The following is a 15320-nucleotide window of genomic DNA, read 5'->3' as shown; positions in this document are numbered from 1 at the left end:
AACTATACAGAAGGTACTTAAATGAATAGACATAGTTGTATTTCAATAAAGCTTTATTCACAAAAGTAGAAAATAACCGTTTTTGCAGATGACATGACCTTGCATGTAGAGAATCCCATGGACTCCACTCTCAACTTACTTGAGCTGATCTGAAACTTTGACAAAATAGCAGGGTATAAAATTAATCCAGTAGTTTTCCTATATGCCAACAATGAGAAAGGAGAGGTTGAAATTAGAAAAGCAATTCATTTTGCAATAGCCTCAAAAACTTAAACCAAAGAAGTAAAAGACTTCTATGATTAAAACTTCGAAAACCTAAATACCCAAAAACTGTCATCATGGAGTGAAAAAAATAGTAGTATTTCTATCAAACTGAAGTGCTTCTATCACGAATACTCATATTTTTTGTATTGATGCATCCTGAAATTATGTGCTTTGTGACTTCAGTTGTAACTAGTTTGTGTGTTGCTTGGGACCAACAGTCAAGGTTAAAATAATCGATGGTGTTAAACTCAAACTACAAAGAAGGATATCAGATTTGGGTGTTCACAAATGTTTTAAACGATTCTTACATTGCATTAAGGAGGAAATGGAGGTGGCGTTGTTCTCTCAGGCATACCTAGCAATACCCAATGATGCCATTTCTTTTCTTCAGACCTTTCAGAAGCTCTTCACTCAGAATCAAAGTCATACCATAGCCTATCAGTCAGACCCCTCAGGGTTGGCCCTGATCTTGTATGTAGTGTCTTCTTGTGTTATTATTATCTCCTGCTTTACCATTTTCTTGGGCTTTCTCTCTCCTATCTCAGGGGTTTTGCATTTAGTTTTTGTGGGATGAATGACATAATGTTCCTCACTTCAGATCTTTGCTCAAACAGCATCACCACTTGAAACCAATCCTGATAATTCTATTTCAAATCACACTCTTTGCCAACAGTGTTCTTCTCCCTTTTGCTTTATTATATGTCTATTTGTTACTCTCTCTATCTCTCTCTTCCTCTCTTTCTCTCTTTTTAGCTTCTCCATACTAGAAAGCTAAAATGATACTAGCACTTGTTCATTTCTGTGTTCCCAGCACCCAGAACAACACTCACAAACATTTACTGAGTAAATGAATGTTGACTAACCCCATGTGCTAAGCACAAATACAAATACTTTGAAATACTTTCTGCCCTGCTCTTCTCTTCACTAGCCTGGAGTAAATGTGATTATGATCCACATTCTCAACGGCAAAATTGAGAGTGTTGTAAGGCTACATCTGACCTCTATCTACCTATTCAGTTCCCAAGAGATTCTCTTCAAACTAAGAAAGCTGCCAACAACACATCCTGGATAAAGGTCATCATCACCACTGCATTAGAAGAAAGCAGAAATAATAATAGACACCCTTGTATGAGGCATCACAGCTTCAGGATGAAGAGTGAATGTCGAAAACTTAAATTTCAAAATTTTCCCCACTTGTTTCTCTTAATGTCCCCTAAATTCATTTCCAACAACTTAGGTTAAAGTGTGTTAAGCTTGGGATTCAGGAAGGATCCTAAAAAGGTGATTGTGTACATAGCAAAATTAAAAACTCTTCTTAAAGTATAAAAGAAAGTAATGCTAACTACTGAGCTAAAGTTAAGCCAATACCTCTTCTACTATGGGGACAGAGCTAAACAAAAGTAAGGAGAAAAGGAAATGGTAGAATTATCTACATGTTTAGTATCAGGAATGGCCAAGCAAACCCAAACAAACACATGTAGGAACTATTGTTTTGAATCCTGGGGGAAAAAACAAACACACAAAGGCAAACAATCTGAAAATTCTATTTTTAAAGGACATGGATAAGCACAAGTACTTAATTTGATATTTTATTCTTTATAATTGCTAGTGTCACAGGAGGCTATAAATACTGAGTTCTCTTACTTGCATTTTAAAGTATTTCAATTGCAAGAATGCATTAAGAAGTATCACAAAAGACCTGGAATTTTAATAATTTGGAGAGGGCACCTGATACACAAAGGCAGGGGGAGGGATTATATTCTTGATATCCAGCTCTCATCACACCAGGAATCTCATATTAATGTTTGTTAGGAAAAGGAATCCACCATAATTCCTACTGCCTTAATGTTGAACAGAAATGTCAATATGTTTTATTCAACCTTTTATTTTTCTTCATAAGGCAAAACCTAGCTCATATATCTCAGTATATAATAACCCTTGAAAAGCCTAAAAAAGACAAAAAGATTGTATTTCTAATTTATAATTATTTGATAATTACAAGGTTCATATCATTCACCGAACAGACAACTAGAACTCTATCTACATATAGAATTTTACATGCATAGAATATTGATATAGAATACACTCACAAAGTCCCTGAAATATTTCTCAAAAGGTTAAGGAAATAAAATATCATAAAAATATGTGGTTTTTAAACCTTACATTTGGAGCACAGTACATACATGCACACACAAGCATAATCAGAATACATATCCTAGAAGGTAATCAGAAAAGCTAGGATATTGGACAATGATGAATACAAATATTTTAATTAGGGAATCTAACCTTTGAAACCAAAGAAAGCTTCACAAAAATCCTCAAAGCTGAACTCAATCCTTAGGGTTAGAGGGAAGAGAAGTTAGGGTTTTTTTAAGTATTTTATTAGAGTTTTGTAATTTGAAACGCTGTACTGGAACTGTTCAGAAAGCATGGACTATCTCCTTAATACTACCTACAAGCACAGCTTTGTGTGCATGTACACACACAAGTATACACACATGCACACACATACACAGTCACACACACACAACTTTAAATGGAATTTGTCACTATAGGATATTTAAAATCCAGACTTGCTGCGTTTAAAATGTATGGAATTTATTTTTAAACCAGCCATATCTGAATTCAATGCCTTATATTTTGAGTTTTAATTCCAATCATGCTAATTTTAAGTCACAAACATATATCTGCCGGTAATGAAGGTTGTTTAATTAGGTCCAGATAAAATAGCTCCAATTCTGTTTCTGATCCACCTGTCAAAGCAAATCAGTCTTTTACATGGCTAAAAAAAAACAAATTAGACTAGCTGATGACTTTTTGAATATTCAAGTAGACACACAGAGGATAAATCCAAACAGAACTTGTGACTGAACAAAAGCCTGAAACGTGACCTCAAAGATGAAGATATCGTATTTTGCCAAAAGCAGATTTGCAGGCTGAGCTCTACCAGTAGTAGAAGTAAAGGACAGGGTGCTAAGAAGTAATGAGAAGGGTAACAAAAATGGAATGGTACAGCACTATACGCAATAAAATCTGCTGCAGTTTAGGGCAATGGACCAGCTCAGTGCAAGGCAAAATAAATATAAACCCATGCCAGAAATTGTGACAGAGAGGGTCAATGTAATGTTTTCTCTGTCAAGGAAATTACAAAGCAAGACATATTCTTACTTGTGGATTATATGCTATCTACAGGTACCATATGTTATTTAAAAAGACTATTAAAGATAAAGTCATTTTTCATGTCTGATCCAGATAATTTTAGAATATTCTTTTTCCAAAGACCTTGTTTAGTTAGAATACAGCATGATATATAACAGCATAAATCTATGTAAGTCCAAGAGTGAAGATTTTTGAAATTGGCATATTAGCCACGTGAACCAGTTGCTTTCAACAAGAAGATATGGAAGAAAAGAGACAAAGAATAACCAAACACAAAATCCACAAAGAGTCTAGCTGGAAGTATTTACTGTTGAAACTCTCAGAGTACTCAATGCCTACATGGTTGTATTCAGAGTGAAAAATGTGAGATGGAGTTAGTCATCAAGACTACAGTCATGTGATTTTCCTCCTCATTCCTCATCATTGCATTTGGAGGAATTTCTTAGATTTCGAAGAGTGACTCATGCTCAACTCTTTCATTTTCTGAGTTGTTTAAACAAGAAACATAATCATCATCATCATCACCATTTCATGATGTAAATATTTCATAGGAGATAAATTTGGATATATAGATATACATGAATTGCCTAGGCATTTTGATGAAGAAAAGATTACATACATTTGAGTAAAAATAATCTCACTTCTTCCAACATACCATGTTGTGGCTTAAAACTGCAGAATCTAAGGTGATTTGGAAGGCTTGATTATCAACACACCATGGTTTAGAGATAAGTCTTAGAGGGTGACTAGATCAAAAGAAAAATAACCTCACCCATGATTTTCCAATTGAATTCACAGGAAGATGAGCTATGAGAAGGTGGAACTCAGTTCAAAGAGCAGGCCTCTTGGAGGTGGCTTTGAAGAAATAGATATCAGTCAATCAATGCTAAATGCAGAGAAATAAAAGAGATCTGACATTATTTTTATAATCAAGTTATATTAAATTTGTATATGCATGAATATGTTTGTATGTATCACGACATGCCTTAGTAAAACTGATTCTGAAAATATTCACTGATGCACATTATTTACAAAACCGTCCATATAAAAACAATAAAACTTTTTTCAATAGAATTCTATGTTTGCATTCCATCCAAAAATAAATTGGTCTATTTAGTGGTTTCTCTCTGGAAATATGACTAAGGCAAAGTTATCTTTCCAAGAGTTCTCATCTACTCACTCAACGAAATAAATAGTAACATAGACATTACACAAATGCAATCTGATATGCCTGTGTGTTCCACCTGGCTCTGTTCACTGTTAAGACTGAGGAACTTAAGGTTCATAGTTGCTATAAAGAATAATTTTCTTAAAATACATTGCTCCTCCATTAAAAATGAAGCACTTGCTTAGGACATCAGGAGGCTGAGAAGTTACTCCATTTGTTGTCGTTATCTAATAGCTCAAAGAGAAGGACTTCTGTTCTGACAACTGGAAAAGTTTTCAATGAAGTGTTCTGAAAGATTTATCTTGTGCTTTTGGATTACATAAAGTGAGTAGCTTGAACTGGGCACTAGTGTCTCAAGCCTATAATCCAAGGTACTAGGGAAGCTGAAATCTAAGCATCATGGTTGGAAACAAGCCAGGTCAGGAAAGTTCATGAGTGGTGCACACACACACACACACACACACACACACACACACGCACACACACAAGCAGCTTTGCTCAATTACTATGCACTCTTTATGAGTCCCAAAATGGTGAGGCCAATTGCTCCTTGGCTAAAAGTCCTAAAAGCATGAAACAAAACAAATATTTTCTCCTTCAAGTTGATTTTCTCAGGTATTTTGCCACAATGACAAAAACAGTGCTAATACATACCATTTACAAAAGGTGCTCAAAATGAATAATCAGGCAAATACAATATTGAAATTACAAAATTCCCACACAAAAATAAGATAAACTTTTCATAATCTTGGGATTGGCCAAAACACATGAGACATAAAAGGAAAGATGAATAATAATTTGTACTCCAAGTTAAAAGTCTTTGCTTTCCATGCTTTACTGAACTACTGAATTTACTTCAGACGGCTCCAGACAATATGGCTTAAAAAACAGATATTTAAATTCAAGTTTAAGACATTGGGGAAAGATAATAATAAAAGATATGTTGGTAGTGGTCGTGATGCTAGTGAAGATTATTTTGTCTGTGCAGATTTCATTCATTCAAGATGTACTGTTCCCATAAATTGGCAAGTTGCATTAGGACCCTTTTTTACAACTATCTTAAGATAATAAATAAACACATAAATTTTATCCACTTTCCCAAAGAAATAAATTTCAACATTTATGCATTTGTTCCCAGCTCTGCGTATGATGTGGAACTCAAATCTGAACTCTCACCCCACAAGAAGTTCAATGACTCAATCTGGGTCCCTTTTCATTCCTGTCTGATACAGTTGTTGCCAGCTGCCTAACGTGAATGAATTAGAATTTGAAATGTGGCTGGTTCTGATTAGATGGTTCTAGAAATGGAAAATAGAAACTTTCATAGCCTGTATTTTTTATAAGAAGAAATGTCTACTACCCACTTGAGAAACAGAGAATGGGATGGTCATAGTCCAATTCCAGCTTGGGCAGAAAAGTTGTCAAGTCCTTGTCTCAATCCTTAGCTGGGTGCAGTGGTTGCATCCCTCATGCCAGGCTGACAATGAGAGGATCCTAGTTCCAGACCGGCCTGAGGAGAAAAATCCACAGGATTCCATTTCTATGGAGGAACATTGGACCCAATCACATTTGCTTATGGCTACACTATCAGAGGAAGCTGGATAAAATCACAGTTCAACAATGTGCAAGTGTAGAAAGCAAGACCCTATCCCAAAAATAACCAGTGAAAGACAGAAAAAAAGTATATATATATATATATATATATATATATATGTTCAGCAATAGCATGTCAGTCTAGCAAGAAGCCTTGACTTAAATAAATAAATAATAAAACAGTACCCACAAAAGAAAAAAAAATCCAAGTGGCAAGCAGATAACTTTTGGTATTGACTGTTAGAAATAAAAGCGTATTGTTTAAGTCGTCTTGTCCATGATAATTTTTGTTAATGCAACAACTAAGACATAAGTTGTACTTCAATTAAAATACATGTCTGAGAATATAAAGTATTCTTTCTACACTTAAACTTAATTCCTTCTGCTCAAAGGGATCACAATCTAGTTGAAGAACTGGGACAAAGTATGTATACCAAAGAAATAGAACGCAGAGAGTTTACAAAAGACAGAGCAGCCAATCAGAAGCATGCACTTATAGTAGACCCTGTAATCCTATTCTCTTGGGCTAGAACCCAGAGAAATCCTTAGTAGAAACTTTCCTAGCAAGGTCTGGACAAGTGGGAAGTTATTTAAGATCTCTGTGCTTCAATCACCTCTCTATAAATGTGATAACACTCATTTTACAAGGATGGGATGGAGATTAAATGTGTGATGGAAACACTTAAGACAATGCCAAGTATACTATCAGTGCTCTGCCAAAGGCTGCCAGCAGCAACCAGCCTAGCAACATCAACTCTCATTACCACTTTGCCTTTAGAAGGATTTGTTTAATTTCACACTATAAAGAAATCTAGATTTATTTGGTACTGTTTTTTTTCTAAATAAATTTTCCACTTTGTTTGCTGGTGGAAACTATAATTTCAGCAATCTTTAGCCACTGAAACTCTCCAAGGAAAACAATATTAGCTGCATACCCAGGCCCTTTCCGTGAGCATGAGGGAGAGGCAGAGGTTAGACTAAAAAATTACGAGCCAGTAATTTCAACCCAAGTATGTCTTTAAAGCTTCCTTTCCAACTCAGTTCTCTGCAGGGAAAGGTGCTGTATAAGCAAAAAAAATGTTATTAGTATTAATAAAAATATTTCAGACATGCTCCTTCTTGCATCATATGTAAGTCATTAACAACAGCTCGTAGGCAAGGCAAAATTTTCATGTAAAGTGATGCTTTATGAATCTTTAGAACATTATACTTACTGGGTGTCCCCATATCATGATGAGATCTCCCTGGAAGAAAAGACAGTCAGAGAAACTTTCTGAAACCTGTTCTTTCCCAGATTTGCTGGAGGGAAAACATTCACTTCTACTTCTCTTCAGTTGACAATGCCAGGAAACTTAGGTCCTGCTGAAAGGGTGTATGTTGTACTGTTCATGGAAATAGGATTTATAACAATGTTAAGTCAAAGGAAGAAATCATAGAAGAAAAAGGTTAATGAAAAGTGTCAGTCATGATTATAGTGACCACAATCAAAGGGCAGAAAAATGGCAATTTTATAATTAAAATACCCTAACACATTGTTATTTATCATGACTGCTACATTACAGCAGTAGGCCCCAATTAATCACATAAATCATCCCCATGAACTGAGTTCTGAAGTTCCCTTTTTGTCAAATAAGATGGCCATGCTATTGTTAAAACTGATGAAAAGACATTTTTCTGATATTATGATTTAAAATACTCTTATTTAAAAAGTTCTTTTATGCAGAGATTATAGGAAAAACTCTAGGTAGGAAACTTCAGTGATTATTTCAAAGCTCATTAGATTTCAAGGATGGTTATATACCTCTCATTCGAATGCATAACAGCCTTTTCACAAAGGCATATCAAAGGGTGAATTAATTGGACTCTATGCTGGATATTCATTCATTCATTCATTCAACTGGCCCTTATTGAGGATGTACTATATGCTAGACACTCAGTTATATTCCAGAGTTCTAGCAGCCATAAATCCTAAATTCATATGTCAGAGAGAATTAGAGAAAAATGTCATTGCACTGGTAATCATGAGAATGGCCCCTGTAGTAAAAGACAGAATATAGGAGGCTATAAAAATTTAGAAGAGTTTGTGCTAAGAGGATGCAATGCGAGCATTTCAACTGAGACTTGAGAGAGCTGGAGACCAACAGGCCACTGAGAAAAACCCAGAGGGAGAGAAAATAGACCCCAGGCAAAGAAAATAGACTGTACTATGTATCACTGCTATAATCTGTTATCAGTAGTTCCTCTACCTTTTACAGAGTATACACAAGTAGGAGCTTGCATGAAACCATGACCCATCACTTCCATGTGACAAATGCAATCTGTGCCCTACTCCAAGTCACAAATGCAGTTTGTACCATTCATGGAGTTGCCTTCCAAGTCAGCAAGCAAAGGTATTTAACTCATCAATTTAAATGTCCTGGCAAGGGGCAGTTACCTCACAGAGACAGAATCTTTTCTTAACTTGTTCACTCATAGAGACAGTCTTATTAATTGCTTCAAAGCACTTTGCAAACCTGCTGCTTCTCTGTGTCTTTGTAGGCCTCTCTCTCCCCTTTCCACAGTGAACTACATGAATATTAACTTCATGTCTTGCACTAAATGCTTTCACTCAAAACAAACAGATAAAATGTCTACACCAGTACAATGGGAAAAAGGAGGGAAGAATTATTCCGGGGAGAGGGAGGTGGCTAGCTAATAAAAAAATCTTTTGTGTTCCTGAATCCAAGGTGAGAATCTACTCTAAAATGCCCATGGTATACTCAAAGTCATGATTGTAAAAATATCGTCTATAAATCAAAATGCCATAAAGCAGCAGCAGAAGTAGTAATTTTACAATCCTAATGAATAAACACTAGAGAAGTGGATGAGTCCATGCCAATGATGGTATTCCTCAAATGAAACTAACTAACCCATCATGCTTTAGATTTCATATGGAAAACAAAGAAGTTTGAAACACTGTCTATTCTACTATGTGTAAGGTAACTTACACATAGTAAAAACATGAAAATAACAGTAGTTTTTTAATTATGAAAATATAAATAAAATAATTACTTGTACAGATGTCACAGAAATTGATATTGTTCTTTGGTGTGTATCAGCACAGCATATCACCAGACACATAGTTGAAACCGAGCTACTCAAGAGGCTGAGATTGCAGGTTTATGGTTTGAGGCCAACACAGGCAGGAAAGTCTGTGAGAGTTTATTATCTCCAGGTAACCAAGTAGAAAGCCATAAATTGAGCTGTGGCTCAAATAGAAAATCGGCCTTGAGTGTTGCTAGGGGACAGTATGCAAAGCTTGAGTTCAAGCTCTAGCACTGGCATGAACTCTCATGCGTGCATGCACACATTCATACACACACACACACACGTACACACACACACATAATGACATGTCATGATTGAGTGATCATGCATCATGTTATCCCCTCATTTTACAGGTTAAAGAGTACATTCAAATATATGTCCCCCCCCCATTGAACCTCACACTAATTGTGTACAGTTAGGTGACTCACGTGATTTTCTGTTTATTTTAAGTCCACATGAACTAATTTCTGACAAACATTAGCAATTTTTCCAAAGTTACAGAGTACTGAGATAGAAAATCAGAGTCTAACTCTGAATGTTCTCTTTGTCAAAAGTACATACTGGGAAACAAAACTGCATGTCACTTGTGTCTATAAATTGGTGAAGCCATTTGGTAGCCATGATGATTCCTGGCAAGACTATTTTTGTTATGAATTATTGCAAGTATCCTATAGAAGAAAGCCTGGTGGATGAGAGGCTGTCGACAACATGTGGCAGTTAATTGAACATATAATCAGGGTCTGCACTACTGTGGCAGCTCTGGATTATATCAACAGGCATAATGATGTTGCTAAAATTATGCAGCTACAATTATCCCTTAAAGGTAGGTGATAAATGAATTAACTAAGTACTCAAGGCACAGACCTTCAATATTTTTAAATTGAGTACTGCAAGGTGTGCAGGTACAGTTTTATGCCATGGCATCCTCATTCTAGGTGATTAGAAAGTTCTTTATTTATCACAATAGTTTACTAAATCAATAACACAAATGCCTCCTTGAGTGGAAACATCAATTTAAAACAGGAAAGGAAATCCAGGCATTGGTGACTGGTGACTCGGGCTTGTAATCCTAGCTGCTCAGTAGGCTGATATCTGAAGATCATGATTCAAAGCCAGCCTGGGCAGGAAAATCTATGACTCTTATTTCCACTAAACTATCAGCAAAGCCAGAAGTGGAGCTTTGGTTTAAGTGGCAGAGCACTAATTGAGCCAAAGCAATTCAAGGACAGCACCCAGACCCTGAGTTCTAGCTCCAAGACAAGTACCAAAACACAAAGAGGAAATTTAAAAAATATAAAAGCATTTATATATTAAACCTGGCATCACCCAAAACAAAATCACATTTAAAATATCAGAATAAATAAGATTTTCTCAGGTTTAAGGATATAAATGATCAATTTTTAATATTGAAGGTGGAGAATTACTTGATTTTTTAAATGATACTTTAGCGCCAGGAAACTTGTAAAGAAGGGATAATCTAACTTCAAAAGATGATGAATCCAGCTGTGGACACAGAAAAGTGGTGAAGTGAAAGGATATAAAGCAAGCACAGCTCATAGGCTTCTTGGTGAGTAGGGCAGAGGAAAAGAGCTTGGGAGTGAGACATGCCAGGCTCTCAGTTTCCACTAGCTTCTCATTAGCATGACAGTCAAGGCAGAGTTTCAAGTTTTGAACCTGTTTACCAAATATAAAATAATGATAACAATTGCTCCAAACACCTGAAGTTTGTCATGAAGACAACACAGTTCCATGCTAACATTTAACTCAGTACATTGTACTGGTAAAGGCTTCGAGACCCGATGTTGTCACTTCAGTTATTATTGGGTTTCAGTCTACTGTCAAATGAGTACGTGGAAAGCAACTATATTTCCTAATGGCACTGTGTCATTTATCAAGTGAATTTGTACATCCTGGTGTTTTAAGGAGAGGCATCAGGCATAGGGCGCCTTTCATATGTTTACAGCATTCAAATGGGAACAAAAGACAGAATAAATGGGGAAATAGATGAGCATCGGCCATATTAGAAGTCTGTGGTTTACTATTTGCTGGGGTGGTAGTTTAGAAGTAATCACACAAACGAGAACAGAGGAGCCGCTCTGTGTTGGCTGGTCTGGCTATGCCCATTATCATAGATAACTGAGAACTGACTGTATTTATTTCCAAAGGCTTCCTTAAAATGGAACCTCTCTGTGGCATCTATAAGATTCAATTAGAGGACCTTTATAAGCACACATCTAGTTGAACCAAATGAGAGATAAATTAACCTATAAACAGCATGCTCTTTCTTGTGGAATCCTCTAATGGCCTGATTTAGGATATCAGCAGATGGGAGGTCAGAGCCCGGTGCTTTCAGAGTTCAGCCCATTCATTACAATCAGGTTCACCATGCCACCGAGAGGTTCTAATGAAATACACTCCAGTAAACCTCAGAGGGGGTCAGCTCCTGTGTACACAAGGCAGGAGTGGAAGGGAGCAGATAGACTGTGATTTTGTATTTCTAGACAGGTAGGGGCCAAATGGAGACACTGCACATTTATTAAGTTGTATTCTTTCAGGGGAGAATCTCTTACTGAGGCATCTTACCTGTAAGCTCCTTTAAGCTTTTAGCTGAAATGCTCTAGTTCACATACAAAGAAAATTGCACTGTTTGTCACCAGACAGTGTCCTCTAACATCAGGGTTTTCGTGGGAACAGACACATTAAAAAGGTACAATCTGCCTCTATCTTTTCTCATTCCAGCAAAGAGTGTTTCCCCTTAAAGCTTTCTTTTCCTTATCTAGGGGAGGCCAGAGGAAGAAACTTGCATATCTGAAACCTGTGAAATTATCATTCTAAATAATGCAAAATGTATGCCCATAAGTTTGTTTTTGTTGGTGTTGTTATTTAAGCCAAAGTACTTCAGTGGTCTGAAAATGATCTGCTTTTCTTTTGGCCATGTCTAGTGATTTAAAAAAAAAAAAGCTTCATAAATTGTCTGTAAAGCAGATTAAGAACATCACACCAAGAAATTACATGGTTTTAACAGATATATAGAATGTCACAAAGTTTTGCTATTTTAAAAATATCCATGGAAAGCTGCATTTCACGTGAGCTCCTCAGATGATCTCAGGCTCAGATGACGAATGTGGGAGTGAATTGTAGATGATGCCAAGGAATCTGCATGGGAAGCTTGCTCTGAGGATCCCTGCTAAGTGGTGCTCTTAGATATGACTCTAACATTTGCATTAGTACACCAGTCAATGAAGCCCCTCTCATATGAGGTTATGATTGGCTCCCCTTTATACTAAATTCTAATGTATAATTTATAGCTTTACAGTATGGTTCTAAAAATTATTCTTTTCTATTTTATTAATAGTTGTTACACACACACATTTCTAAATCTGCAAAACCATGATATAATATTGCACATTACTTTTCTCCACATACAGTTTACATAGGTAGGTTAACTGATTGGCACTAAAAATATCCAATTTAAAAATGCTAGACTCTGAAATCTTGACACTTTACAACATGCTTTACTAAATGGCCTGCTTTACTTAAAAATATTTATGAATGCATAAATTTTTCCTGTTTGTGATTTTTTTATCCTTAATGTATTTTCTTTACCTCTTTCTTTTTGCTTTGTTTCACTCTTTCATACTTTTATTTTTCCTGCTTTCTTTCTTTCTTTCTCTTTTTCTTATACTTGTCCTGAGGCCTGGATACTATACTTAAGCTTTTGTGCTCAAGGTTATTACTCTACCATTTAGCCACATGTCCACTTTTGGCTTTTTGGTTGTTATTTGAAGGTAAGAGTCTCATTAAGGTTCCTGTCAAGCTAGCTTTGAACTCAATCCTGCGATCTTAGCCTCCTGAGTAGCTAGGATTACAGATGTGAGCTACCAGCAGCTGGCCCCGTAATGAATCTTAAACAAAACAATAATAATAATGACATCAACAACAACAGTAAAATTGATAGACTTTAAAAGAATAAATTAGCTTTGTTGAATGTTAACTTTTTATATAACTATTTAAAGTTAATATCAACATTTTTAAAAAGTAGTAACAAAAATAGCAAGCTTTTTCTAGACAGCAATTACTATAGACAAGCAGATAAGATGTTTTCAGTTTATATTATCTGCCATTGTCCTATCTCTACTACTTTCAACTCAGGAAAAACTTCTATGTCTCCCTTCCTACAAAGCTATAAATTCCATATTGCTCAGCAGATTCTTCAAAAGGATTAGGGATTCCTCCTCTATGTTGTACAATAATTGAGTTATAGACTACTACTGAAATTTCTTCAGAAATCCTAAATCTTTATTTGTTCTGTTCACTTAATATCCCCTCTTTTTCATTTACAGAATGTCTTTCTATGATACCTGCCTTAATTCAATAAATGCAAATCTGACAACTATGTCAGGTGTTGGGGAAACAGAGAGGAAGAAAATTCACTGGGACCAGGGGCTTCACAAAGCTTAGTACAAGAGGAAATAGTGTTCTGTAGGCTTGCTTATGTATTAGAGGACACAAAGGAGACAACTCACACCAGAAGAGGTCAACAGAGCTTCAAGAAGATTGAGATATCGCAGTTTAACCTGTTAGAATTCAACATCAGCCAAGGGAAAAAGAAGTGTTCATGATTCAAGTAATGTAGACAGAGCAACATAGAGGAAGAATGAGGAACAAGAGGGGTAGCACTGAATGTTAAACAAGGACAAGAACCATCGAAGTAGAGTTATTAAGGGCGGTACTAGACAAGTCCTCTCACGATCACCAGAGTGAGTGTATTCCCTCGTTCTAGGGCATTAGCTTGCCCAATTTTTGTCACAGTTCTTTGTTAGTACAGTTAAGGCCTCATTGTTCATTCAGTTAAGCTTGAACTCTCTATTTGGTTAATTTACAACAGCAGTTAAATACCCAAACAAAAATACAATTTTAAGTACAGTAGCGTTTTTTATTTCATTTTTAACTTTAAAAAATATTGTTACTATAAGGGTGATGTGCAAAGGTGTTACAATCTCATAAATGAGATAAAGAGTACATTTCTTTCTCAACAATGTCACCTCTTCCTTCTCTGTCTCCCAGTTTTCCCTCTGTCCCCATCCACAAGTTGTCTAGTTCATTTTCAACATAACATCTAGTGAGTAGCACTGCTGGCTTTGTCACCCTTAGCCCTTCCATTTCTGTGCCCCACCCTCTTGGCATCTCAAATACAGATAAATGAACAAATAAGATGAAAGGAAAGAAAGCAAAAGCAGAAACAAAGCAACAACCTCTTGTTTCCATTTCCTAGAGTTTATTTAAAGGCATAGTATTGTATATGGTCAGATGCACATTGGTTTTGTGCCTTTGTGTTCCTATACTAAGAACATCTTCCTTTCATCTCACTGTGTATGAATGCCTGGAGTCCTGTATAATTTATCATGTGTTAGTATCACACCATTAATATATGTCATTGATCAATCTTTTGATCCAGAGTTAAGTAAGAGCATGCATTAATTGAACAAAATAATTCGCTATAATATTTCTCTGCATGCACATAATGTACATTGATAAAATTTATATCCATGATCTCCTTTCTCATACCTCTCCCCTACTATTCAGTGTATAGAATACATATCTTTTTCTTTCCTTTCCTCTCACCCCCTTCCTTCTGGTTTTCACCCATAAACAGTCACTGTTTTAGACTTGTGGCATTCTTTTTATGTTTTTTTTTAAATATAAATCTAGATTCCACATATGAGAGATATTAGTTGAAGGTAATTTCAAAGTAAGCTAACTGAAGATTTGAATATTATTTTCCCCAAACTTTTTATCTTTCCTACATTTCATTCCATAAGTATTAACATTTTTAATTCATCTTATCAAAGATTTCAAATTCTTAATCAAAGAAAAATCTCACTCCCAAACTATTTTAATCCTTTGATTCTTACTGTTATTAATAATTGTTTATTTAATGAATAAATTAAAAGATGATGAAAGTTTGGACAAATTGAACTGCATTAAACTTCAGAGCTTCTGTATGGCAAAGGACATAGTTACTAGTTCAATAGAAAGCCCACAGAGT

The sequence above is a fragment of the Megascapheus bottae genome, chromosome 6 (assembly GCF_031878675.1).
Source record: "Megascapheus bottae isolate mThoBot1 chromosome 6, mThoBot2.hap1, whole genome shotgun sequence".
Classification (NCBI taxonomy): Eukaryota; Metazoa; Chordata; class Mammalia; order Rodentia; family Geomyidae; genus Megascapheus; species Megascapheus bottae.
This window is presented reverse-complemented; position numbering follows the sequence as displayed.